This window comes from Hyperolius riggenbachi, chromosome 1 (genome assembly GCF_040937935.1).
Source record: "Hyperolius riggenbachi isolate aHypRig1 chromosome 1, aHypRig1.pri, whole genome shotgun sequence".
Lineage (NCBI taxonomy): Eukaryota > Metazoa > Chordata > Amphibia > Anura > Hyperoliidae > Hyperolius > Hyperolius riggenbachi.
Window position 1 is genome coordinate 668,856,048 of NC_090646.1, and position 21,711 is coordinate 668,877,758.

Here is a 21,711-nt window from a genome sequence, read left to right on the forward strand (position 1 = left end):
TACACCTATGAAAAAATTATACCTCAAAATTATATATCTAATTTACACCTATAAAAATTCTCCCAGGAGGAGTCATGTGATGTTTGTAGCTGCATCATCTTCTAATCACATTTGCTGCTATTTGCATATGACAACCTCTTCCTGTGGGAACACCCCCTTCATACTCAGCATTAGGCAGACTTTCAGTTCCAATGACTGCTGAGCAAGGTGCTCCATAAGAAGGTATGGGAGGCATTGGTCTCCTGATGGCTGCAGTTTTGTATAAATAGAGATAAATTACAATTATGTTTATGGAGCACAAGGAACCCAGTGAATTTCGCAGAGTTTTTTAAACAGGAAGCGTCAGCCTGACAAACTCTCATTATTGCTAGAAAAATAAAAAGTCCCTCATTCTGGGCATGACTTAACATACTGCACCCGCCAAACCTTTATGTGCATAAGAGGAGGTCACATGAGCAAACTGAGGTGCTGCAAAAGCACCCTGACTGTGTCACATCACCTGAGACTGCAGGCAGAACAAATAACTGTACTGGTGTCACACATACTCACCCTATCTATGTAAGATAACAGGTATAGAAGGGCAGGGGAGATGATGTAATCAGTGAACATGGCTACCTCCTCAAAATATATAGCATTTCACAAATAAAGCTTTTCAAAACATAAACACATATTGATATGGTTATTTATCTGATCTATGTATGTATGTATCTATCTATATGGCCTCTTTCACAGTAGGGCGTTTTGATGTGACGTTAAAGTCGCAACACAAATTGCAACGCCCCAAAAAAGTCGCAACGCAACTTAATGCCCCGTTATCGTCGCATACAGTAGGGCACACAGGCAATGAAAAGTTTGCTTCCAGGTCATTACTGAGCATGTGCAAACAGTCCAACGCAGCTAATAACGTGTATAACGCTCAGCATGCAGCACTTTCTGATAACGCTACACGTTACACACAAACGCAACGTGTGCACTGTGAATGTTGCACAGACGTAGCATTGCTGTGCGTTAGTCTGCGTTGAAACATTTTATAACAAGGCCTATCTCCTGTCAGTTTATCCGTCACCTATCTATCCATCCAAATATTACCTATGTACCCACTGTTATTGTCTATTTATCTATTATACATCTTTTGCCTCATCTCCTACATATATCCAAATTTTATCAATTGACCCATTTTTTATTTTATCTATGGGTAATAGATCTATCTAATCTATCTATCTAGCTATCTATCTATCCATCTATCTATCAATCTATCCATCTATCTATCCATCTCCTATGAGTTTAACCAATTGTTATCAATTGACCCATTTTTTATTTTATCTATGGGTTATTACCCAAAATCTATCTGTCTGTCTGTCTATGTATCTCTTACCTATGCATCTCCTGTCCCATACATTCACACTGCCTATAAAAAGTATTCAACCTACTTGCAGTTATCGTCACAGAATGTCTAATCACAGTGGCATTTATGTCCATCTATTTCTGCACCTCTCCTCCCGTATACATTGGTGTATGATGCCAGAATAGTATAAGTTTCAGGCCTCGTTCACATCATACGCGCTTCCGTGCGGATATGGAAGCGCGTATGATGACTGAAACGCAGGAACGGTAGAGGGGCATAGACTGCCCTTCTACCGTTCACATCTACTGCGCTGCGCAGCAGTACGATGCGCTATGTGCGCTATGAACCGCTTGCGTACTGCTGCCTGCATTTTGTCCGCAAGCGCAGAACTGATCCCATCACTGTCAATGGATGGGATCAGCAGCGGGTAGCGGCGCAGATGGCTTGCGATCGTACGCATTGCGTTCGGATCGCACGGCCATCTGCGCTAGTCAGATGTGAACGAGGCCTTAGTGTGAAGACAATTCTTTATCTAGTAATCCAACAGATTTAGATTATCTTTGTCCATAAGCATAAAAAATTAACTGGAATCTGCTGAAACTTTCTGTGTGCTGTGAACCAGTCATGATACGCTAAAATGTGCGTTGACTGACGGTTGGATCTCTAACAGTCACTGGCTGGTGACTCAGCAACCAGTGACAGTTAGAGATCCAATGGTGACACATGCGTATCACAGCAGAAGTCATTTCCCGCAGGCCACTTCCTGTGGATGTAACGCCTCCAAATGGATGGTCTGTAAACAAATTGTTCCGCCTCCCACAAGACATTGTGCGATGGCATCCAGGTAGCGAATCAGCTGGTTGTTTACGCTCCTTGCCTGACAATTGTTCTTTCCACTCGAACAGTCGCTAGTTAATGCGCAGTATCACCTTAGCACAGCCTCGCGCCCCCTCTCTATAGTTCATGCTCAAAACCGCAAAAACAAAACAACAAAGAATCGCAACTTTTTTACTGCTTCACCGAAAATGTTTCTTTGAGTTTGTCCCACCGAGGGAACGTAAACGAAACGTATTCCTTGCCAGATCTCCCCGGAGCCACAAGTTAATGATCTCGCATTATACCCACTGACGTTCCGCTTTTACTAACTGACAACCGAGCGGAAGACCCCCGCAGCCAATCTGCGCCCTCCGCAGGTAGGACCGACCGCAAATCTCCCAAACGCTTCATTTTATGTATCAGTGTGTGTTTTACTGATTCCCCACATGTAAGTCAGAGTGCGGTTTACTGTTTTCTCGCAGCCATTTGTGTGTTTTTAAACACAAAAACAATAGGAACGACAAAGAACTTGCTTCCTGTCCCAGAAAGTATCTGCCAAAACATTTTCGGTGAGAAAGAGAATGTTGCCTCGTATCTTGTTCACGGCAAGTGCTGAACGACAGAAATACGAGAAAACAAAGTTTACTAAAAAGTACAAGAAACCCCCCGACGGACGGAACTATTCCGCTTTTAACCTTGAAACGTCTACTCTCTGAACCCACGCATATTTGCGAGCGTGCAACCCCATCCTCCATCTATGCCAATAATGCATGAAGTTCCAGGGAATTATAACTCGCAAAATAATGCACGACGGCCTAAGCAGGCTTCAGAGATTAACCACTTCCTGCCGGCTAGAAGCGCAACTTTAAACAACTAATTTCTTGGCTATTAAAAAAATAAAATAAACTTTATATAGATGATACAAACAGAACAGTAGTAGCACAAGAGTGTCGTATTATGTTAGCCATCAGTAAAGGCAAGGAGTTTTGAATCAGAATGATACCATTTATTGGCTAGCTTACGAAAGCTCACTCTTATCATTTTATCTTTTAATTGAACCAATAAATGTTATAATCCTGATTCAAAAGAACAGAACAGACCCCAAATACACAAAACATTTGCAGGCTCATGACACAAAAAGACCCTTATTCAATAAACTTTTCCCCTAGATCATTTTTCCTTTTCTGTCTAACATAACGTCTCAGCACTCTGCCATTGAAAAAGAGTACCACAAAGTAGGTTAAAAAGTACTGTAAATTATTCTGAGTATTTTCCAGCTTGCTGGAGGCTTAACGTGTAACTGAGGGGCACCACGTGACATGATGAGATAACCATGTGTATGTACAGTACAAAACGTATTAATAGCCAAGCTGTTTTACTTGTTTTATCTTGCTGCCTGAAAGAGTTCATTTCTAGGCAGTGACAGCTTCTGTCTAGGCAGTACCTTGTCGGAAATATAGTAAGCCTCACTGATAAGCAAATGACAGCCATAAAAGTTTTCCTGGTAGAATACAAATTCTAAGAGCACAGGCAGGAGGTTGGGGAAATTTAAAAAAAAGTTCAATAGTTCATGTATTTTCATTTAGGGATACTTAATAGGCTGACACTGAGCAGGGACAACAAAACATTCATTCTACTTTGTAAATGTTTAAATATACAATAACATCCTGGGATATCTTAACAAAAAGTAATTTTTAGAAGTAGGAGGACACATACAATTGTTTATCTCCTCGGTTTATTTTCACTTCAGGTTCACTTTAAAGGGAATTTAACTGATACATTGTGAAATTATCAACTTGGAGAAAACTTAGGAAAAAAAGCGAAATGAATAAGGGCCAAAGTGTAAAAAAACAAACAAAATATTTGGGAGACAGTAGAAAAGGGAATGTTTCTATGCTGAAAAGTCCCGTAGCCCAAAAAAAAGTTTTTGACTGGCCAGACAGAATCCCACAGAAACAGCCATGTAAATCCAAGTCTGGGGGTTGAACGCAATCTTTTATCAGAGCAAAGTATGACGACACGAGTTGGATAGCGAGCAACGGTTAACAGAAGCAGCTGGTATCAGCGGTATAACGGTATGAAATGTCAAAGCAAGGCATGGTTTGTGTAAATATTAATTTGCTTCCCTAAAGAACGCACTTGGACAAACATAGATGCATATTAAAAAAGAAAAAAAAAAAAAGAAAACTTGCCTTTCCAGTGACAATACAATCAGCGTTAATAAACTTGAGAAAAGCCAGCGGCGGCCTTTCAAAACTGAAAAAAAAAAACCCCAAAGAAAGGAAAACAGACACATTTTGCGGGGAAAACATGTTTCGCATGATCCGGGGAACAATCGCGTTTCAGATTCTCAAGAAAGGGAAAAAGAATTGCAAGTAAATAAGGCTAATCTGCCTCACACCGAAACAACAGATCATTTCAACGAGGCAAATGCACAATCTCTTCCAGGCGCACAATACAGCGATTGTGACATACAATACGCCACGGAGAGTCAGGAGGAAGGGGGGAAAAAAACTTCATCAAAACACAAATATGCCAAAACTCTTCAAGCAACGCTGCTGAAAGCAAAATACGCACAAAACTTCACGTCTGCGGATCGCTTACTTTACAGCGTTCTCCAATGCAGCAACCGAACAGCCGCACAACCAGCAATTACGCCCTATGAGAGGCTGTGACAGCTTTCTACCAGTTTTCAAAGGCATCAGATCTGTGTCTGTTTGTGTACAAGTAAGGCAGGAGTAAGGGGAGAGAGAGTGCTACAGGGGACTGGGAGAAGGGGTGCTACTGGGGACAGGGCAGAGGGGGTGCTGGGGACAGGGCAGAGGGGGTGCTGGGGACTGGGCAGAGGGGGTGCTGGGGACAGGGCAGGGGAGTTCTGGGGACTGGGCAGAGGGGGTGCTGGGGACAGGGCAGAGGGGGTGCTGGGGACGGGGAGAAGGGGTGCTACTGGGGACAGGGCAGAGGGGGTGCTGGGGACAGGACAGAGGGGGTGCTGGGAACAGGGCAGGGGGTGCTGGGGACAGGGCAGAGGGGGTGCTGGGAACAGGGCAGGGGGTGCTGGGGACAGGGCAGAGGGGGTGCTGGGGACAGGGCAGAAGGGGGTGCTGGGGACAGGGCAGAGGAAGTGCTGGGGACAGGGCAGAAGGGGGTGCTAGGGACAGAGTAGAGGGGGATGCTATGGACAGGAGAGAGGGAAGCTGGGGACATGGCTAGGGAAAGGGCAGAAGGGTGCTGGGGACAGAGTAGAGGGAGGTACTGGGGACAGGGCAGAGGGGTGCAGGGGACAGAGTAGAGGGGGGTGCTGGGGACAGGGCAGAAGGGGGTGCTGGGGACAGGGCAGAGGGAGTGCTGGGGACAGGGCAGAAGGGGGTGCTGGGGACAGAGTAGAGGGGGATGCTATGGACAGGAGAGAGGGAAGCTGGGGACATGGCTAGGGAAAGGGCAGAAGGGTGCTGGGGACAGAGTAGAGGGAGGTACTGGGGACAGGACAGAGGTGGTGCTGGGGACAGAGTAGAAGGGGTGCTGGGGACAGGGAAGAGGGGGTGCTGGGGAAAGGACAGAGGGGGGCTGGGGACGGGGCATAAGGGTTCTGGGGACAAGACAGACAGAGGGAGTGCTGGGGACAGAGTAGAGGGGACAGGGCAGAGGGGGTGCTGGGGCCAGAGTAGAGGGGATGCTGGGACAGGGCAGAAGGGGTGCTGGGGCCAGAGTAGAGGGGATGCTGGGGACAGGGCAGAGGGGGATGCTGGGGACAGAGTAGAGGGGGTGCTGGGGAGAGGGCAGATGGGGTGCTGGGGCCAGAGTAGAGGGGGTGCTGGGGACAGGGAAGAGGGGGATGCTGGGGACAGGGCAGAGGGGGATGCTGGGGACAGAGTAGAGGGGGGTGCTGGGGACAGGGCAGGAGGGTGCTGGGGACAGAGTAGAGGGGGGTGCTAGGGACAGGGCAGGAGGGTGCTGGGGACAGAGTAGAGGGGGGTGCTAGGGACAGGCCAGGAGGGAGCTGCGGACAGAGTAGAGGAGGGTGCTGGGGACAGGATAAATGGGGTCTTGGGGACAGGGCAGATAGAGTGCAGGGGACAGGGCAGGAGGGTGCTGGGGACAGGGCAGGAGGGTGCTGGGGACAGAGTAGATGAGGATGCTGGGGACAGGGCAGGAGGGTGCTGGGGACAGAGTAGAGGGGGGTGCTAGGGACAGGGCAGGAGGGTGCTGGGGACAGGGCAGGAGGGTGCTGGGGACAGAGTAGATGAGGATGCTGGGGACAGGGCAGGAGGGTGCTGGGGACAGAGTAGAGGGGGGTGCTAGGGACAGGGCAGGAGGGTGCTGGGGACAGGGCAAATGAGTGTTTGTAACAAGATAGACCATTCTACAGAAAGGCACATAATGCACCTGGAGGGGGGGGGGGGTGCTTGCCTAGCAGACGAATATTCAATACTGGGATATTCAACCGGTTTACAATCCAGCGTGTAGCAAGAATGATCTCTGTAAACAGCGTGTAGCTATACAGCATACACAGAGCAGAGGGGAGACCTACAGAGAGCTGCGGGGGGGGGGGGGTACAGAGAGGAGAAGGGGTACAGAGAGCTGCGGGGGTACAGAGAGCTGCGGGGGGTACAGAGAGCTGCAGGGGGGTACAGAGAGCTGCGGGGGGGTACAGAGAGGAGAAGGGGTACAGAGAGCTGCGGGGGTACAGAGAGCTGCGGGGGGTACAGAGAGCTGCAGGGGGGTACAGAGAGCTGCGGGGGGTACAGAGAGGAGAAGGGGTACAAGGGCAGGGAGCAAGAGGAGGAAGAAGATTATGGGGAGCAGGGGAGTACAACAGAAATTAGACAAGGTGACAGCTGGAGAACTAGTTATACTGACAGAAGAATAGAAAGATTATAGGTAGGTGAAAAGTGGATAGATATGGATGGATGGAGGGGTAGAAGAAAGAAAGAAAGAAAGAAAGAAAGAAAGAAAGAAAGAAAGAAAGAAAGAAAGAAAGAAAGACAATAGATTGTAAGATAGATAGATAGATAGATAGATAGATAGGAGATGGATAGATAGATAGATAGATAGATAGATAGATAGATAGATAGATAGATAGATAGAATCTACTTGTAGTGACGGACACATATGACTTCTTCATTCACTGCACTGGTTATTACCATATTTAATCACTACAACAGCTACGGCTTAATATGTCAACCAGAAAACACTTAACAGCTCCTAATTACTAGGAAGTAACTTACCACCTTGGCCAAACACCCCCTCCCCGGCTCCCGCAGCAGCCATCACCACACACCGGCACTCGCTAAGTTCTCTCTTTTTTTTTATTTTTTTTTATTTTACAAACTAAAAATAATTTTTAAAAAATATATATATTTTTAATAGTTTCTATTTGCCAGCCCCCCATAGTTGACCATGGCACAACTGTCACCCAACGGGAGTCGTTCTTCCAAACACAATTATTTTCTCTCATGGGACAGGAAAACAAAATTTACTGCTTTAACCCTTTCACCCCCAGCACCAACCTCGTAAAACGATGAAGGTAAATTGAGGTCCGCGGCTTAAAAGAAGCCCGTGTAACGCCGCCGATAGGCCTCATTCGCAACTCTCCGACGAGCGCATTTTTTTTTAGAAACCGTTTCTATCAAAATCGACGGAGCAGTTTTCCAGCCTTCCACATGTGGTTTGGGTTCTGGTGAACCGCAGGAGTGCGAATGAGCCCCTTAAAGGACCTCCTCGGATCTGAGGCGAGAACGGACGCCGGCAGCGAACACAGCAATCCTTTTGAAGTACCTTTTTTTTTTTTTTTGCCTTCTTTTTAACAGACTGAGCAGCGCTGCTCCCTGCAGACCCCCATTAAAAGGAGGAAAAAAAGCTGACAATTAGCCCGGACGCGACTCCCCATCTGGCAAGCCAGCGCACAGATCACACGGCCGGCCAGGCGACTGGTGCTACAGCAACACGACTCCCGGGACGGAGGGGAGCGCTGGGGGGCTTGCGGGAAAAAAGGGGGGGGGATGCCTAAGCCAGGATCTGAATCTGGGACCCCTAAATTTATTCTTTTCAAGAAAACGACTTTCGGCGGCGATGCCACAACTCGGCGCAGCCAAGAAACCCTCCATAAATTATCAAATTCATCCGGAGACAGGATAACGTGAAAAAAAAAGGATGATAAAAAAAAAATCCATTTAAAAGGTTTCGAGAAAGTCCAGCGAGGTTGGCGGTGAAGGGAGGGGGGGGGCAATTTGTGACCACCTGGTGCCACTGGATGGATGTGTAGCAGCACAATGACATGGACAGGTCCCCTCTGTGTCTCCAGCCTGCCACTCCCTTCCAAGTTTAATTGCTCATCAGTTCCCAAAACTGCATCCGCGTCCCTGGAAGACAGGCGAGGGCAGAGCAGGATGCCCAGGCGGACAGATGCTGCTCACCCCCCCAGGGTGATGATCTCCCACCAGCAGCACCAGTAGCAGCACCACCAGCGGTGCCCTTGATGATTTGCAATAAACATGTAAGCTGACATAGCTGGGATGAGAGACAGAATCCAGCATTTTACTTACAGTGAGTGAAGCTGTGCTGTGTGTCCTCCTCCTCCTGCTGCTGCTCCCTCTGCTCTGTCAGAATAAATCCACTATCAAGCACTTCCCAATAGCCATCGGAGAGCCTTTACTGCACCTTCCACACTGCATTTAGGCTCTTTTAAACTCACACACATAACCCATGTGACTGGGGAAGCCACTGGCAGCAGAGGCTGTGCGAGAAGAGGCTGCAGCAAGCAGCTGGCTGGGCTAGGAGCTGCTCCGGGCGCCCCCTAGTGGACGCGGCGGAGGGCTGCAGCCGAGAAGGAGGGAGGGAGGGGGGGACAGCTTCACTGTTTCACTGCCAAAGTGACCTGTTGGGGAGGAGAGGAGGGAAGAGGATGCAGAGTGGTGAAGTGACAGCCGGAGGATACAATGTAACATACAGCTGGATTCACACCATGCGATTTACACTTCAGATTCTATTGAGGTACTCCATACATTGCTCAATTTTCCATTGAATGATTAAGCAACTTTATTGGGCAATCAAATACGGTGTGGCGGATCACCTAGTGGCCCACACACTTTGGGCGCGATCCTGGCGATTCTCACCTCGGTAATTCAGTTGAATGACATTTGTGTCTCCATGCTCTGAAGCCAATTCTGTGTCGAAATCATAGGATTCCTTTCCGATCAACCGATATTTTAAAGGACAACAGAAGTGAGAAAAATATGGAGGCTGTCATATTTATTTTCTTGTAACTTCTTGCCGACCGCTTCACGCCGATTGGCGTGTAACCCTAGGGGTGAAGATTAGAAATCAGTAGGAGGCGCCTGACGTACTTGTGACGCGGTATAGGTTAGTAGTTAACTATGTAAGGTGGTATAGTACTGGGTATAGAGTAAAAACAAATAAATAAGGTGCTATCTGAATAAGGAGACCACCGGTAAATACAAACATTAACTTTATTGGCACAATTGACAACGCGTTTCGCGGTTACCCACTTCCTCAGGTTGTATACTGTGCCTGGTACAATGAACTCGGAGTCCGAGGTGGAGATTGCAGGGGATTGCGCGCGTTAATGCGCGTGCATCCCCGCTCTGATGGCTCAGCTCCGCTCCGTCATCTGTCTCCCAGGAGCGATCGCCGCTCGGAGACTGTTAGGGCTCATTCGCACTATGTGCTGCGCTGTCAATTTTGACGCAACGCACATAGTGTACGATCCACATGGCAACATGAAAGTCCATAGACTTTCATGTTACCATTCACACTACAGGTGTGCGTTCCCATGCGTTACGATGTAACGCTTCTGGAGACATAAAATCGCACGACGCACACGTTTCCCGACGGGTACGGCTGCCGGCGTCTGCGCTCTAGCGCTCCCCGACGTGCATTCCGTGCGTTGACCGTGCGATGGCAACGCAAGCACGAAATCGTGTTTGTGCTTGCGTTGTGTAGTGTGAATGAGCCCTTAGACAGCGAAACCGCCGTCTATTTGCTCTGTACAGCGCTGCGATCTATGGCAGCAATGTACTGGGGACGGCCGTGTGACACAGCTGTCCCCCTGGGGGAGACAGGAGCGATCCGCTGTCATAGGCTGAAACCTATGACAGCCGATCACGCTGATTGGTTGGCGGGGGAAGGGGGGGTTAAATAAATAAAAAAAATCTACATTTATTGAAAAAATTAAACAACTATTTAAAAAAAAAAAAAAAAAAACACATTTCGGGGCGCAATCACAGCTCACCTACAGAAAGCTCTGTTGGTGGGGAGAAAAGGGGTGTGTGTGTGTGTGTGGGGGGGGGGGGGAGATCACTTGTGTGCTGAGTTGTGCGGCCCTGCAACGAGCCCTTAAAGCTGCAGTGGCCTCATTATTAAAAACTGGCCTGGTCACTACGGGGATTTAACACAAATTCCAGTTGCCTGGCAGCTCTGCTGCTCTATTTGGCTGCAGTAGCGTCTTAAATGACAACAGAAACAAGCATGCAGCTAATCTTGTTAGATCTGACAATAATGTCAAAACATCTGATATGCTGCATGCTTGTTCAGGGGCTATGGCTAAAAGTATAAGAGACAGAGGATCATCAGGACAGCCAGGCAACTGGTATTGCTTAAAAGGAAATAACTATGTCAGCCTCCTTATCCCTCTCACTACAGTTGTCCTTTAAGTTCCGCCTAATCAACCGTTGATTTGACCATATATCGGGCAATTTCCACTAAACAAGCAGCATAGAACAGGATCAATTCTCCCCTGATCTGATAAAATGATCAATTTGAATGATGATCGATCGATCGATTTAGTAATGTATGGGCACCTTTAGAGCGATTGGTCAGATCAAAATTCAAATCTGAAGTTGATTAGCTATAAAAAGAAAAAAAGCTATCGTACTCACCCTTGCAATTTTTCCAAAATCTCATTAGTTTTCCAGTCATTTTTCCGATTCGACGTCAATAAAAACGGTCCTACACACAGAACAATTCCCAGTAACTGATTGATATAGTCAGTATTTTGAACAATATTTTCCATCCTGTCCGATCTGCTACTGAATGAGAAAGAGACGAATTTTCAATTTCTAACTGGAATCGATTGCTGGCAATCAGTAGACAGTACAGTTTTTTGCCCAATCCGATCTTTTTCTTGATATGAAATAAAATCTAAAGTAGAAATTGCATGGTGTGTGCCCAGCATGAGGGATCGTTGGGAGCAGCGTAACCCATTGCATGTAATATATAGCATTCTGCTCATCCTGCGCACGCAATTCTGATGATCGCAACTTAGTGAATATAACTTATTATAAAGTAAGCGTTTTTACCCAGAAAGAGCAATACACAGATATGTTAATAATTGTGGAAATCATTCATTAGTGAGGCAAAAAGTTACTTTGCTGCATTATAATAGCTGCAAGCAAGACGTGCGGGTCATATGAGAGACAGCGCGAGAGGATCTATAGCTGGGTACAGGTAAGAGATAGATAGTGCAATTGAATTTTATATTGATTGATAGGAGACGCATAGTGTATTGCAGACAAACATATTTACAAGGGAAGAAATATTAGGCCCACACTTGTTGTATATCGTACTCCGCAGACGCAGAACTACCGCGCCTGTTCAGTACACTACAGATGATGTCAGCGCCACTGCAAGCGGTTCTGGCGCAGGCACAATGGATGCCCACCTGCCAAGGTCTGTATCTTGCACAGTACGGGACCCCAGGCCGGCAGGCTAAGAGCAGAGCTGCGGTGAGGACACAGGACGGTTGCCGGGGACTGGAGGAAGCACCGGGTAAGTATATATTGGTTTGGCGGGGAATGTGTGCGTATTGTGGCCGAAAAGTCATGGACATGCGAACAACCGCGAAACATCATCAATGAAAAGTGTGTGCGAAGTGTGGCCCCAGTCTCAAGGAGGACACAGGGTGTAGAAGATTAGAGTATAAGGGAGGAAAAAGGAGGAAGAAGAGCTTACACTCTATTAGGGTATAAGGGAGGATACAGGAGGAGGAGGAGCTTACACTCTATTAGGGTATAAGGGAGGATACAGGAGGCAGAAGAGCTTACACTCTATCAGGGTATAAGGGGGATACAGGAGACAGAAGAGCTTACACTCTATTAGGGTATAAGGGAGGATACAGGAGGCAGAAGAGCTAACACTCTATTAGGGTATAAGGGAGGATACAAGAGGCAGAAGAGCTTACACTCTATTAGGGTATAAGGGAGGATACAGAAGGGGAGGAGCTTAAACTCTATTAGGGTATAAGGGGGTATACAGAAGACAGAAGAGCTTACACTCTATCAGGGTATAAAGGAGCAATAGCATTGCTATAATGACAGGTCTGATATTTAGGTATTATCATGCACTGCACAAGAGATGCGTTCTGCGCACCGCAGAGGACATTGTGGATTGGTTGCAGCGTACTTGTATGAACCAGCTGGGTAGCAGAAAAAACTCCATGCAAAACACAGTTCATCAGAAAAGCATATTAGTTAGTGGGCTGTGTGCAAAATGAAATCATCATTTCGAAAAAAAAACCTCTTATGACTAATATAGATTTAAAAAAATTTCAATTTTCCTGTCACCAGCGGCTCCTCCCATCTCATTACGGATCTCTGTGATGCTGCCAGTATACATAGCAGGAAAGCAGAGCCAGAAAAGACATCAGAGAAGACAGACTCATTTATAATGATTCCTGAGCAAAGCCAGACTGAATGCTCAGTCTGGGATTTTATCAGGGCTGATCAGAAGCAAGCTGAGCAGTGAAGAATGAAACAGAGAGCAGGGTAGGTGTTTCTCTAATGTTCCCACTGATATATATAGTAAAATACATGAGGGTGCTTCGTCTCTGGTTCACTGCATTGTTAACCCCTCTAAAGACCAGGCCTTTTTAGTTAAATAGGCCACTGCAGCTTTAAGGCCAAGCTGCAGGGCCGTAAAACTCAGCACACAAGTGATCCCCCCCCCCCCCCCCTTTTCTCCCCAATGTTTGTGTTTTTATAAATATTTATTTATATTATTTTTAAATAAAATGTTCCATTTTTTTAATTATTTTCACTACCTTCCTCCCTCCCCTGGTCAGCCTATCAGCGCGATCGGCTAATGATAGGATTCAGCCTATTACGATTGCTTCCCTGCGTCCCCCAGGGGGACAGCTGTGTCACACGGCTGTCCCCAGCACAGCGCTGGTGCAGATCGCAGCGATGTACAAATTAATTAGATCACTGCTCGGAGACTGAAGGCAGGGCGGAGCTCCACCTCCCAAGCAGGAGATGCTCGCAGCCTGCGCGCGATCTCCTGCTAGCCCCATAGACAGCCGTTCACGCCAATCGGCGTGGAGCAGTCCTGGGGCTGCCGCACTGCTCATGCCAATTGCCGTGGAGCAGTCGGCAGGTAGTTAAGCACCCCCAGCGAGTATCAGAGCTTCGATCCAATCACCACACATACTATGCGTAGAATTAAACTTTCAGCTGATTTGAACAATAACATATACAGAAATAATAAAGTTATTTTAGTTTTGAAGTTTCCATCTGCTCCCTGTGCTGTGGTCACATGGTTATTTTGCCTACAGGAAGCTGCTGCTGACTCAGATGCATGCTGGGAGAAAGGCCCAGTATTAACAGATGGTGACGTTTTCTCCCAGCATGCATCTGAGCTAACCGCTTCCTGTAGGCATAATAATCATGTAACCGCAGCCCAGGGAAAATGAAAGCAAGGCTGCACTTGCTTCAAAAGAATCAATTGCACTGCTGGTTGTATACATTATTCTGCATGGTGAACGGGTATTCATTCTAAAAATAGTATTTGTGGTGACAGTCGCTGTTTTACGGCCCTAGATCTGCCACATTTTTTCTATACGCGATAGTAACTCGCATCACAGCATTTTGTGCATTGCATGCCTGCAGTACCTGGCATTACTGTAGTTCCTTGCTGGCAGCAGAATGGAATAGTTTTCCCAGTATAGAACTGATCACCTGACCCCACCACCAGATTAACTCTCTGTGGCCAGGACTACAACTTTGCATTTACTACCTGCACAGAGTGTAATAGAGCCCTTATCCCTTCCCTGGCCATCTCCATTGTCAGTAACCAGGGTAGATTTCTGACACCTTTGACATTAACCTGTGTCATGATTCATACAGCAATAACTTTTTAATTACTTATGCCATCTACGTAACTGTATCTTTTAAAGGACTTCTGATGTGAATATGATTAAAAAGATTTTAGTCACCTGGGGCTTCTAGCAGCAGTCTCAGTCCCTCGCCGCAGCATTCGTTTAAGATAAGTGTGCTGCTTTTGACCTTAGTCGGCAGAACTCGTTGTGCTGTAAATTCTCAGAATGCTTTGATCTCTCTCTACTAGCAGATAATATAGAGACTGAAAGCAGAGGTCCTCTGTTATTGTCTCACACTGCCCCCTAGTGACAAGTGGCCATAAATACACATTACAGTAGTACTAATTATTAGCAGGGAAATGTAACAAAGAAGAAAATAAAAAATGTGCTGAAATAAATTGGCCTGCAGCACTTGCAAACCTCTAAATACATTGGTTGCTTAAGGGTTAGTGGTTAAACCTCTGGCAACAAAAGTGAGTACACCACTAAGCTAAGATTGTCAGAATTGTGCCCAAATTGTCAATATTGTGCGTGCCCCTGTGTTTGAGACTATGCACACACACCTGTGATATCTCTAAGCAGAATTCATTATTTGGGGGAGGGGGGGGGGGAGGGGAGAAACCTCTGTCCTACATCCTACCATCTTCCATTAGAAATTGCATTTAGAAGCTGCCCTCCTCTCCAGTGAGGGCCATCTCTGTAGCTTTTGTACTGGAGAGTAGAGTTACACTTACGCAGGGGTGTTAAACTTGACACACTTGGTCACTGGGTAACTGGGATTTATACTCAGAAAAGCTGGTTGAGCCTACAACAGCCAATCAATATTCACCTATTGACTTTCAAGGAGGATATTTAAACTGCTGTAATTCTTACACTGTTAATGGCAGAGGCCCCAAACCTGATACAGTCGATCACTGAAAGAATGGGGTTCAAAATCAAAAAAGGGGCGGAGCCACAAACAGCCAATAAGATTTGTTTGATAATTTTTAATAGGGAAATGTAAACTGCTTCCATTCTTCACATTATTGATGCCAGGAACCTGAAAGCTCACACACTTGGTCATTGAGTGTCTGTGTGTCAAGGTTAGAAAATGTGGGCGGAGCCAACAACAACCAAATACATACCCGGGCAAAGCCGGGTCTTCAGCTCGTTTTATATAATCTGAGTGCCTCCACTCTTTGAGGTCTTGTTCACATCTAAAATCGCAATTGCTGACGCTAGTATTTGGCGATTTTATACGTGATTATTTTTAGCGCCTCCTGGTGTGTCTGTTCCCCCCATCCCCTGTAACATGGGGTGCAGAGTGCTAAAGACTACCTGTGTCCCCCGGCTTGTGGAGCGGAGCGTGCAAGCAATGTGCTTCTTACATGTATGTGTACACGTGTATTTTACATTTATCATTATAGTGATGCTTTAGGGATGCGGGGAACAAATTACCTTTTAAAAGAATATCCTAATAACGTCCCTGAGATAACAGCGTGGAGACTGCATAGTTTGCATTCTTGCCTATGTAGTGCCCAGGCAGGAGTCAGGGGCCAAACTCGGGTCAGTATGGAGTCTGTACCGTATTTTTGCATGGAATCCCATCATTCACTTTCCTCCCACACCCCAAAAAAACTACTGGCAGGTTAAAGAGGCCCTGAAGTGACATATAGCAGAATGCAGTCAGTTATTCAGTATACCCACTTTTATAGTAATTTTCCTGGTTTCAGCATCAGAAACACTTCCTATATCTGTATATTGCTGTATATTGTATATAACGCCGCCCTTCCAGTGATGTCACAGCCTAGGCTGTTTAGCTATGCGGAATTCTCCTTCCAGGGCATTCTGGGAGACTGGGTACATTTCTACTGGCTTTGGAACACTGGATATACAATCACAGGGATGGGCTTTCGAGTAATTCCGAGTAGCAAGCTACTTGGAATTGAAATGGTAATGAGGCGCTGAGTAAACAGGTGTGATCGCGGGTGATGGGGGTTAAATTCCCCAGAAGTCTGTAGGATAGTGTGCGCTCCATTACGCATCATAGCCGAACTGTAAGCTGCGTTGCACGACTCACTACCACACTTCCTGTTTCCCGCTTGAAAGAGGAAGCCCGGTAGTGAGTCATGCATTGCGGCTTACAATTCAGCTATGATGCGTAATGGAGCGCACACTATCCTACAGACTTCTGGGGAATTTAACCCCCATCACCCGCGATCACACCTGTTTAATCAGCGCCTCATTAACATTTCAATTCTGAGTAGCTTGTTACTCGAAATTACTCCAAAGCCCATCCCTGTACAAACATTCTGTAGTGATGCACCTGACAGGGCTAAAGGTGTTGCCTCTGATAAATTTTAAATTGTAAATAAAGCTGAGGAAAGATTTTACAGTGGGGAAACACTGACTAAATCATCTATAAATGAATAGTGTAAAAACATAAGCCATTTTATTCATTATGTTATCTTCACCACAGGTCCTCTTTAACTCGCTCTATGGATATTACCCGTGGACTGTAGCTGGGACATAAGCTCGCAGGTCTCGCTGGGAGTCTATTAGTGACATGAATTGTACAAAGGATCGGAAGCCATTGGCAAGGAACAGAAACAGCTGATGTGTTTCAGGCAAACAATATGTCCTTACTCCTAGCTGTGACTGGGGACATATTGCTCATCTGAAACGCTCAGCTGTTTTCCTTCTGGTCCTTGCCAATCAAATGCAAAGCCTTTCACTTGGTGATCTGCGGATCTCTTGCACACGCTATGTGTGGACTTGGCCTGTGGCTCGCCAGATCCTGCCTCCCCTGTGTCTAGCCGTCTGAGCTGAACTTTGCTACTTTTGTTGTAGTGAGTGATATAAATTGTTTAAAGCCGCCATAAAATCAAATTCCATTTACCCACTGCTCTGTGTTTATTATGTAGTCTACATCCCGATCCTGCATTGTAAGCATTCCAATATAATCATAAATGGTTCTGCTGCAATAAATCTTATCCCAGTCAGCCTGGGTACGGTACATTGCCAGGGAGAGCATGTCATCTCCCCCCTCCCACATTCCTGCTCCTCACTGATTGGCTGAGAAGGAAGAAGCTGCTGAAATACAATCTATGCTGTGCTCATGTGTGTTGACAAAGCAAGAAAGATATGATAGTGCAGTTTCTAGAAGGAAAAAAAAAAGAGTAAGAGAGGAAATGACATCAAGATTGGCTTCAGTCAGAGGCTGTAAGATGGAAAAAGCCTGAAACAGTTTTCTATTTATTTACTCTATATAATTCACTGAAAACAAAATGTGGACAGTACAATACATATGTTATGTACGTAGAACAGGTATCTACTTATATATGTGTTTTTTTTTCCTTGGATAGCTGACCCTCCTGCTCTAACATACGCTGTTAAATGCTGCAAAAAATGTCTTAGCGCTATATTAACACACAATCTATATATATAATAGAGTAAGTGCCTCAACCTTCAAGCAAGAAGAAGAAGTAGCGCCCTGCCCCCAGGGCCGGTCCAAGCAAGAAGAAGGGGCTGGTCCAAGCAAGAAGAAGTAGTGTCATATAAAACCAAGGGCAAAGAGGGATAATTTGCATATTCAGTAGCAGTGCATTGTGGGTAACCACAAATGTTCACTTATAGCTGAATTATTGCAGATTTGCTTCTGTTTTAAGAAGGAAAATCACACCAAGCTTTGCTTTTTTTAGTAGGAGGAATTTTGGTCTGTTTTATCCCCCTATACATTCTTAGTAGTTTGGGTCACCCTGAGCTGCTTGGTTACTCTGTTGTACTGGTCCAAGCCCAATCTCATACAGCCATATCAATTCCTGCTATGTACTGATGAGAACCAAATGTCTAAAACAGGCTGTCACATGTGGGTTTGATGTGACTGTGTAAAACTTAAAGCTATAGGCTTCCTTGGCTTACTAAGGGTGAAAAGGAATAATTTGCATATTTAGTAACGGTGCTTTGTGGGTAATCACAAACATTCACTCATAGCTGAATTATTGCAGATTTTCTTCTGTTTTAAAGGACTTCCGAGGCCAAAATCTGCACCCAAAACGTAAAAAAAGTTAGCTACCTGCATGACTTTGTAAGGCACGGAGGACGCCGTCCGCGCCCTCTGTGCCGTTCTGCCTGGTCCCCTCTGCTCAATAGTCCCCCGAAGGACTGCAACCCCATGGTCTGGGTCGGTATCTGCAGCCTGCATAAAGATGGCCGCCGGAGCTGGGCAGCTCTAGGGCCAACCCTCCGATCCACGCTGCCTGTTACGTGGATCGGGGGTTGGCCCTAGAGCTGCGCAGCCGCAGTAGCGGCTATGCGGACTGCGCAGCCATGGCCAGCTCCGGCGGCCATCTTTATGCAGGCTGCAGATACCGACCCGGACCGTGGGGTCACAGCCTTTCGGGGGGCTATTGAGCAGAGGGGACCAGGCGGAACGGCATGGAGGGGGCGGACGGCGTCCTCCTTGCCTTACAAAGTCATGCAGGTAGTTATCTTTTTTTACGTTTTGGGGGCAGATTTTGGCCTCGGAAGTCCTTTAAGAAGGTAAATTACACCAAGCTTTGATTTTTTTAGTAGGAGGTCTTTTTGTTCCCTTTTATCCACCTATACATTCCGAGTGGTTTGGGTGTAAAATTTAAAGCTATAGGCTTGCAATACACCAGTGGTTCTGGATGCTTGCTTGACTTACTAAGGGGAAAGAGGAATTATTTGCATATTTAGTAGCAGTGCATTGTGGGTAACCACAAATGTTCACTTATAGCTGAATACTTGCATATTTTTTTCTGTTTTAGGAAGGCAAATCACACCAAGCTTTGCTTTTTTTAGTAGGAGGTCTTTTTGGTCCCTTTTATCCCCCTATTCATTACGAGTGGTTTGGGTCACCCTGAGCTGCTTGGTTACTCTGTTGTACTGGTCCAAGCCCTATCTCATACAGCCGTATCAATCCCTGCCATGTACTGATGAGGACCAAAAGGCTGAAACTGGTTGTCTACATGTGGGTTTGGTATTGCTGTGTAAAATGTAAAGCTATATGCTTGCTTGGCTTACTAAGGGGGAATTTTCATATTTAGTAGCAGTGCATTGTGGTTAATCACAAATGTTCACTTATAGCTGAATTATTGCAGATTTCCTTCTGTTTTAAAAAGGCAAATTACACCAATACAGTGTGCGGCTTTGCAGGAAGTGACGACAGTGGAACGCACGATGGAACACGGAAGAGGTGAGTCATCCCTGCCCGCTGCCTCTTACTAATAGTGGCGGCTGCTACTGTGCTTAAGCAGGAGGGGGAGTGCACATGGGGGACCCAGGTGAGGGGGGTTCCTGCTGAGCTTAAGCAGGAGGGGGAGTGCACATGGGGGACCCAGGTGAGGGGGGGGGGGGGTCCTGCTGAGCTTAAGCAGGAGGGGGAGTGCACATGGGGGACCCAGGTGAGGGGGGTTCCTGCTGAGCTTAAGCAGGAGGGGGAGTGCACATGGGGGACCCAGGTGAGGGGGGGGGGGTTCCTGCTGAGCTTAAGCTGGAGGTAGAGCACACATGGGGGACCCAGTTGAGGGGGGTCCAACCCCCCTCCCCGCCGCTGTGCCCAATACCACCTTCCTGCCCTCTACCCTCTTATGCGGCGTATGCTACGCCACGGGTCGGCTAGCACTAATAAAAAAAGTAAATAAATGATAGTTTTGTGATTGTACCAGGACCTCAACCTCCTGTCATAAGATCCAAATTTAGAATTTGAGAAGGAGCTAAAACCTGCAAACGCCTTTGCAATTTCTGATGCCATTTAAGAGATAAAGACACTGAGATTTGGGGGTCTGTCAGCAGGTTGGCCTAACTTTTCTCCTATGTTGCTGTCACTTACAATAGGTAGTAGAAATCTGACAGAACCAACAGGTTTTGGACTAGTCCATCTATTCATGGGGGGATAATCAGCTAGGCTATTATTCTTTATAAAGACACTAGTAGACCTACCGTATATTGCGGCGTATAAGACGACTGGGCGTATAAGACGACCCCCCAACTTTTCCAGTTACAATATAGAGTTTGGGATATACTCGCCTTATAAGACTGCCCCTCTCCAACGCACACCAAATATAAATTTAAAAAATCATATACTGGTGCTATGTATGAACAGAACGGATACTGGTGCTGTACTGTATGTGGCACCCAGTATTTAACAGTATACAGGGAACTGACTGGTTGGATTGGTCAGCTCTCCTTGTCTCCCTGTTTATCAGAGCGGTATGGAAGAATAGATTGCGTTGTGCCCATAAAACACGCCTCTTTCACCCATCTGGCTCCGCCCTTGTATCCTATTTATCTCCTTCTCTGTCCCTCAGATCTCACACATGTGCACCTCCTGCGCCGCTTCACTACAGTCCTCAGCAGTGAGATCTGAGAGGCGGTACCAGGATGGGGCGTATCACTCGCCAATGACACCTGCCGTATAAGACGACCCCTGACTTTTCAGAATATTTTCAAGGGTTAAAAATTAGTCTTATACGCCAGAATATACAGTAAGTCCGTTTAAAAACGGGCTCTAGATCTCGCCGCCACCACCGCGTGCACCCGTCTGCCGCGAACACGCCCGCCTGGCTCCCTGGCCCCGTCCTCCTGTCCCAACGGCTGTCCGTACGGCCCATGTGCAATAGCGCAAACCCACGGACACAGGGACAGGAGTGTACGCATGGACAGTTAGGTTTTATTGTATAGGATTATACAATGATGCTGCCAATTGGACGGAGCAACTGCCATGCGCTAAGTGCCTCCGAAAATAAACAAAACCATGAGAATCCTCCATGAGTAGATGGGCAGTAAGTTCCCGATGGCGCGTGTGGCCGCGCAGCCGCAGTTCTATTCGTCTAGCTAGACGAATAATTAGCAGGTTACCGGCGGCGGGGAACAGAGCATCGGAGGAGGACGGCACAGGACATTACAGCTGCAGGGGGCCAATAGAAGCCCCAGGTAAGTGTCAGTTATAGTTTTTTTTTTTTACAGGACCCAGAGAAACCCTTTAAAGAGGAACTCCAGCCTAAACAAACATACTGTCATTAAGTAACATTAGTTATGTTATTTAAAATAGATAGGTAATATAATCTCTTACCCGCCATGATTTAAAAGAACAGGCAAATGTTTGATTTCTTGATGGCAGCCATCTTTTTGGTTGAAAGGAGGTGACAGGGAGCATGAGAAACAGTTCCAACTGTCCTGTGTTCTGAGCACCTCTCCCAGTTGCTAGGCAACGTGAATAACAACATAGGAAATCCCATCATGCTCTGCACAGCATCAGGGGAAAAAAGCCTGGGTGTCAGCAATAGCGGTCTTACCTCCGCTGCCGACTGCAGCGCGGGCGCCGCTTCCGCATCTGACGTTATCACAGGCCTCCTTGCATGGGTCAGGGCTGACAGGTCTCTCCCCTGTACATCTAATAAGGTCTGCACGCTCGCGCACGGGGTGGCAGGACCTTTAA

At 46.7% G+C, this 21,711-nt stretch overlaps 1 protein-coding gene across 3 annotated transcripts in view; it reads right to left on the reverse strand.

Annotated features, from left to right (window-relative positions):
* Positions 1 to 21,393, reverse strand: part of CNTFR (ciliary neurotrophic factor receptor) — an 841,679-nt gene extending 820,286 nt beyond the window's left edge. For 2 of the 3 annotated variants that reach the window (XM_068253005.1, XM_068252959.1), the window contains exon 1: positions 8,707 to 8,893. The gene's annotated coding sequence lies outside the window, so the exon portion shown is untranslated. Of the gene's footprint in view, positions 1 to 8,706; positions 8,894 to 21,345 lie in introns of those variants that run through there. The other variant, XM_068252965.1, reaches the window with a different exon arrangement.
* Positions 21,394 to 21,711: the final 318 nt, after the last annotated feature.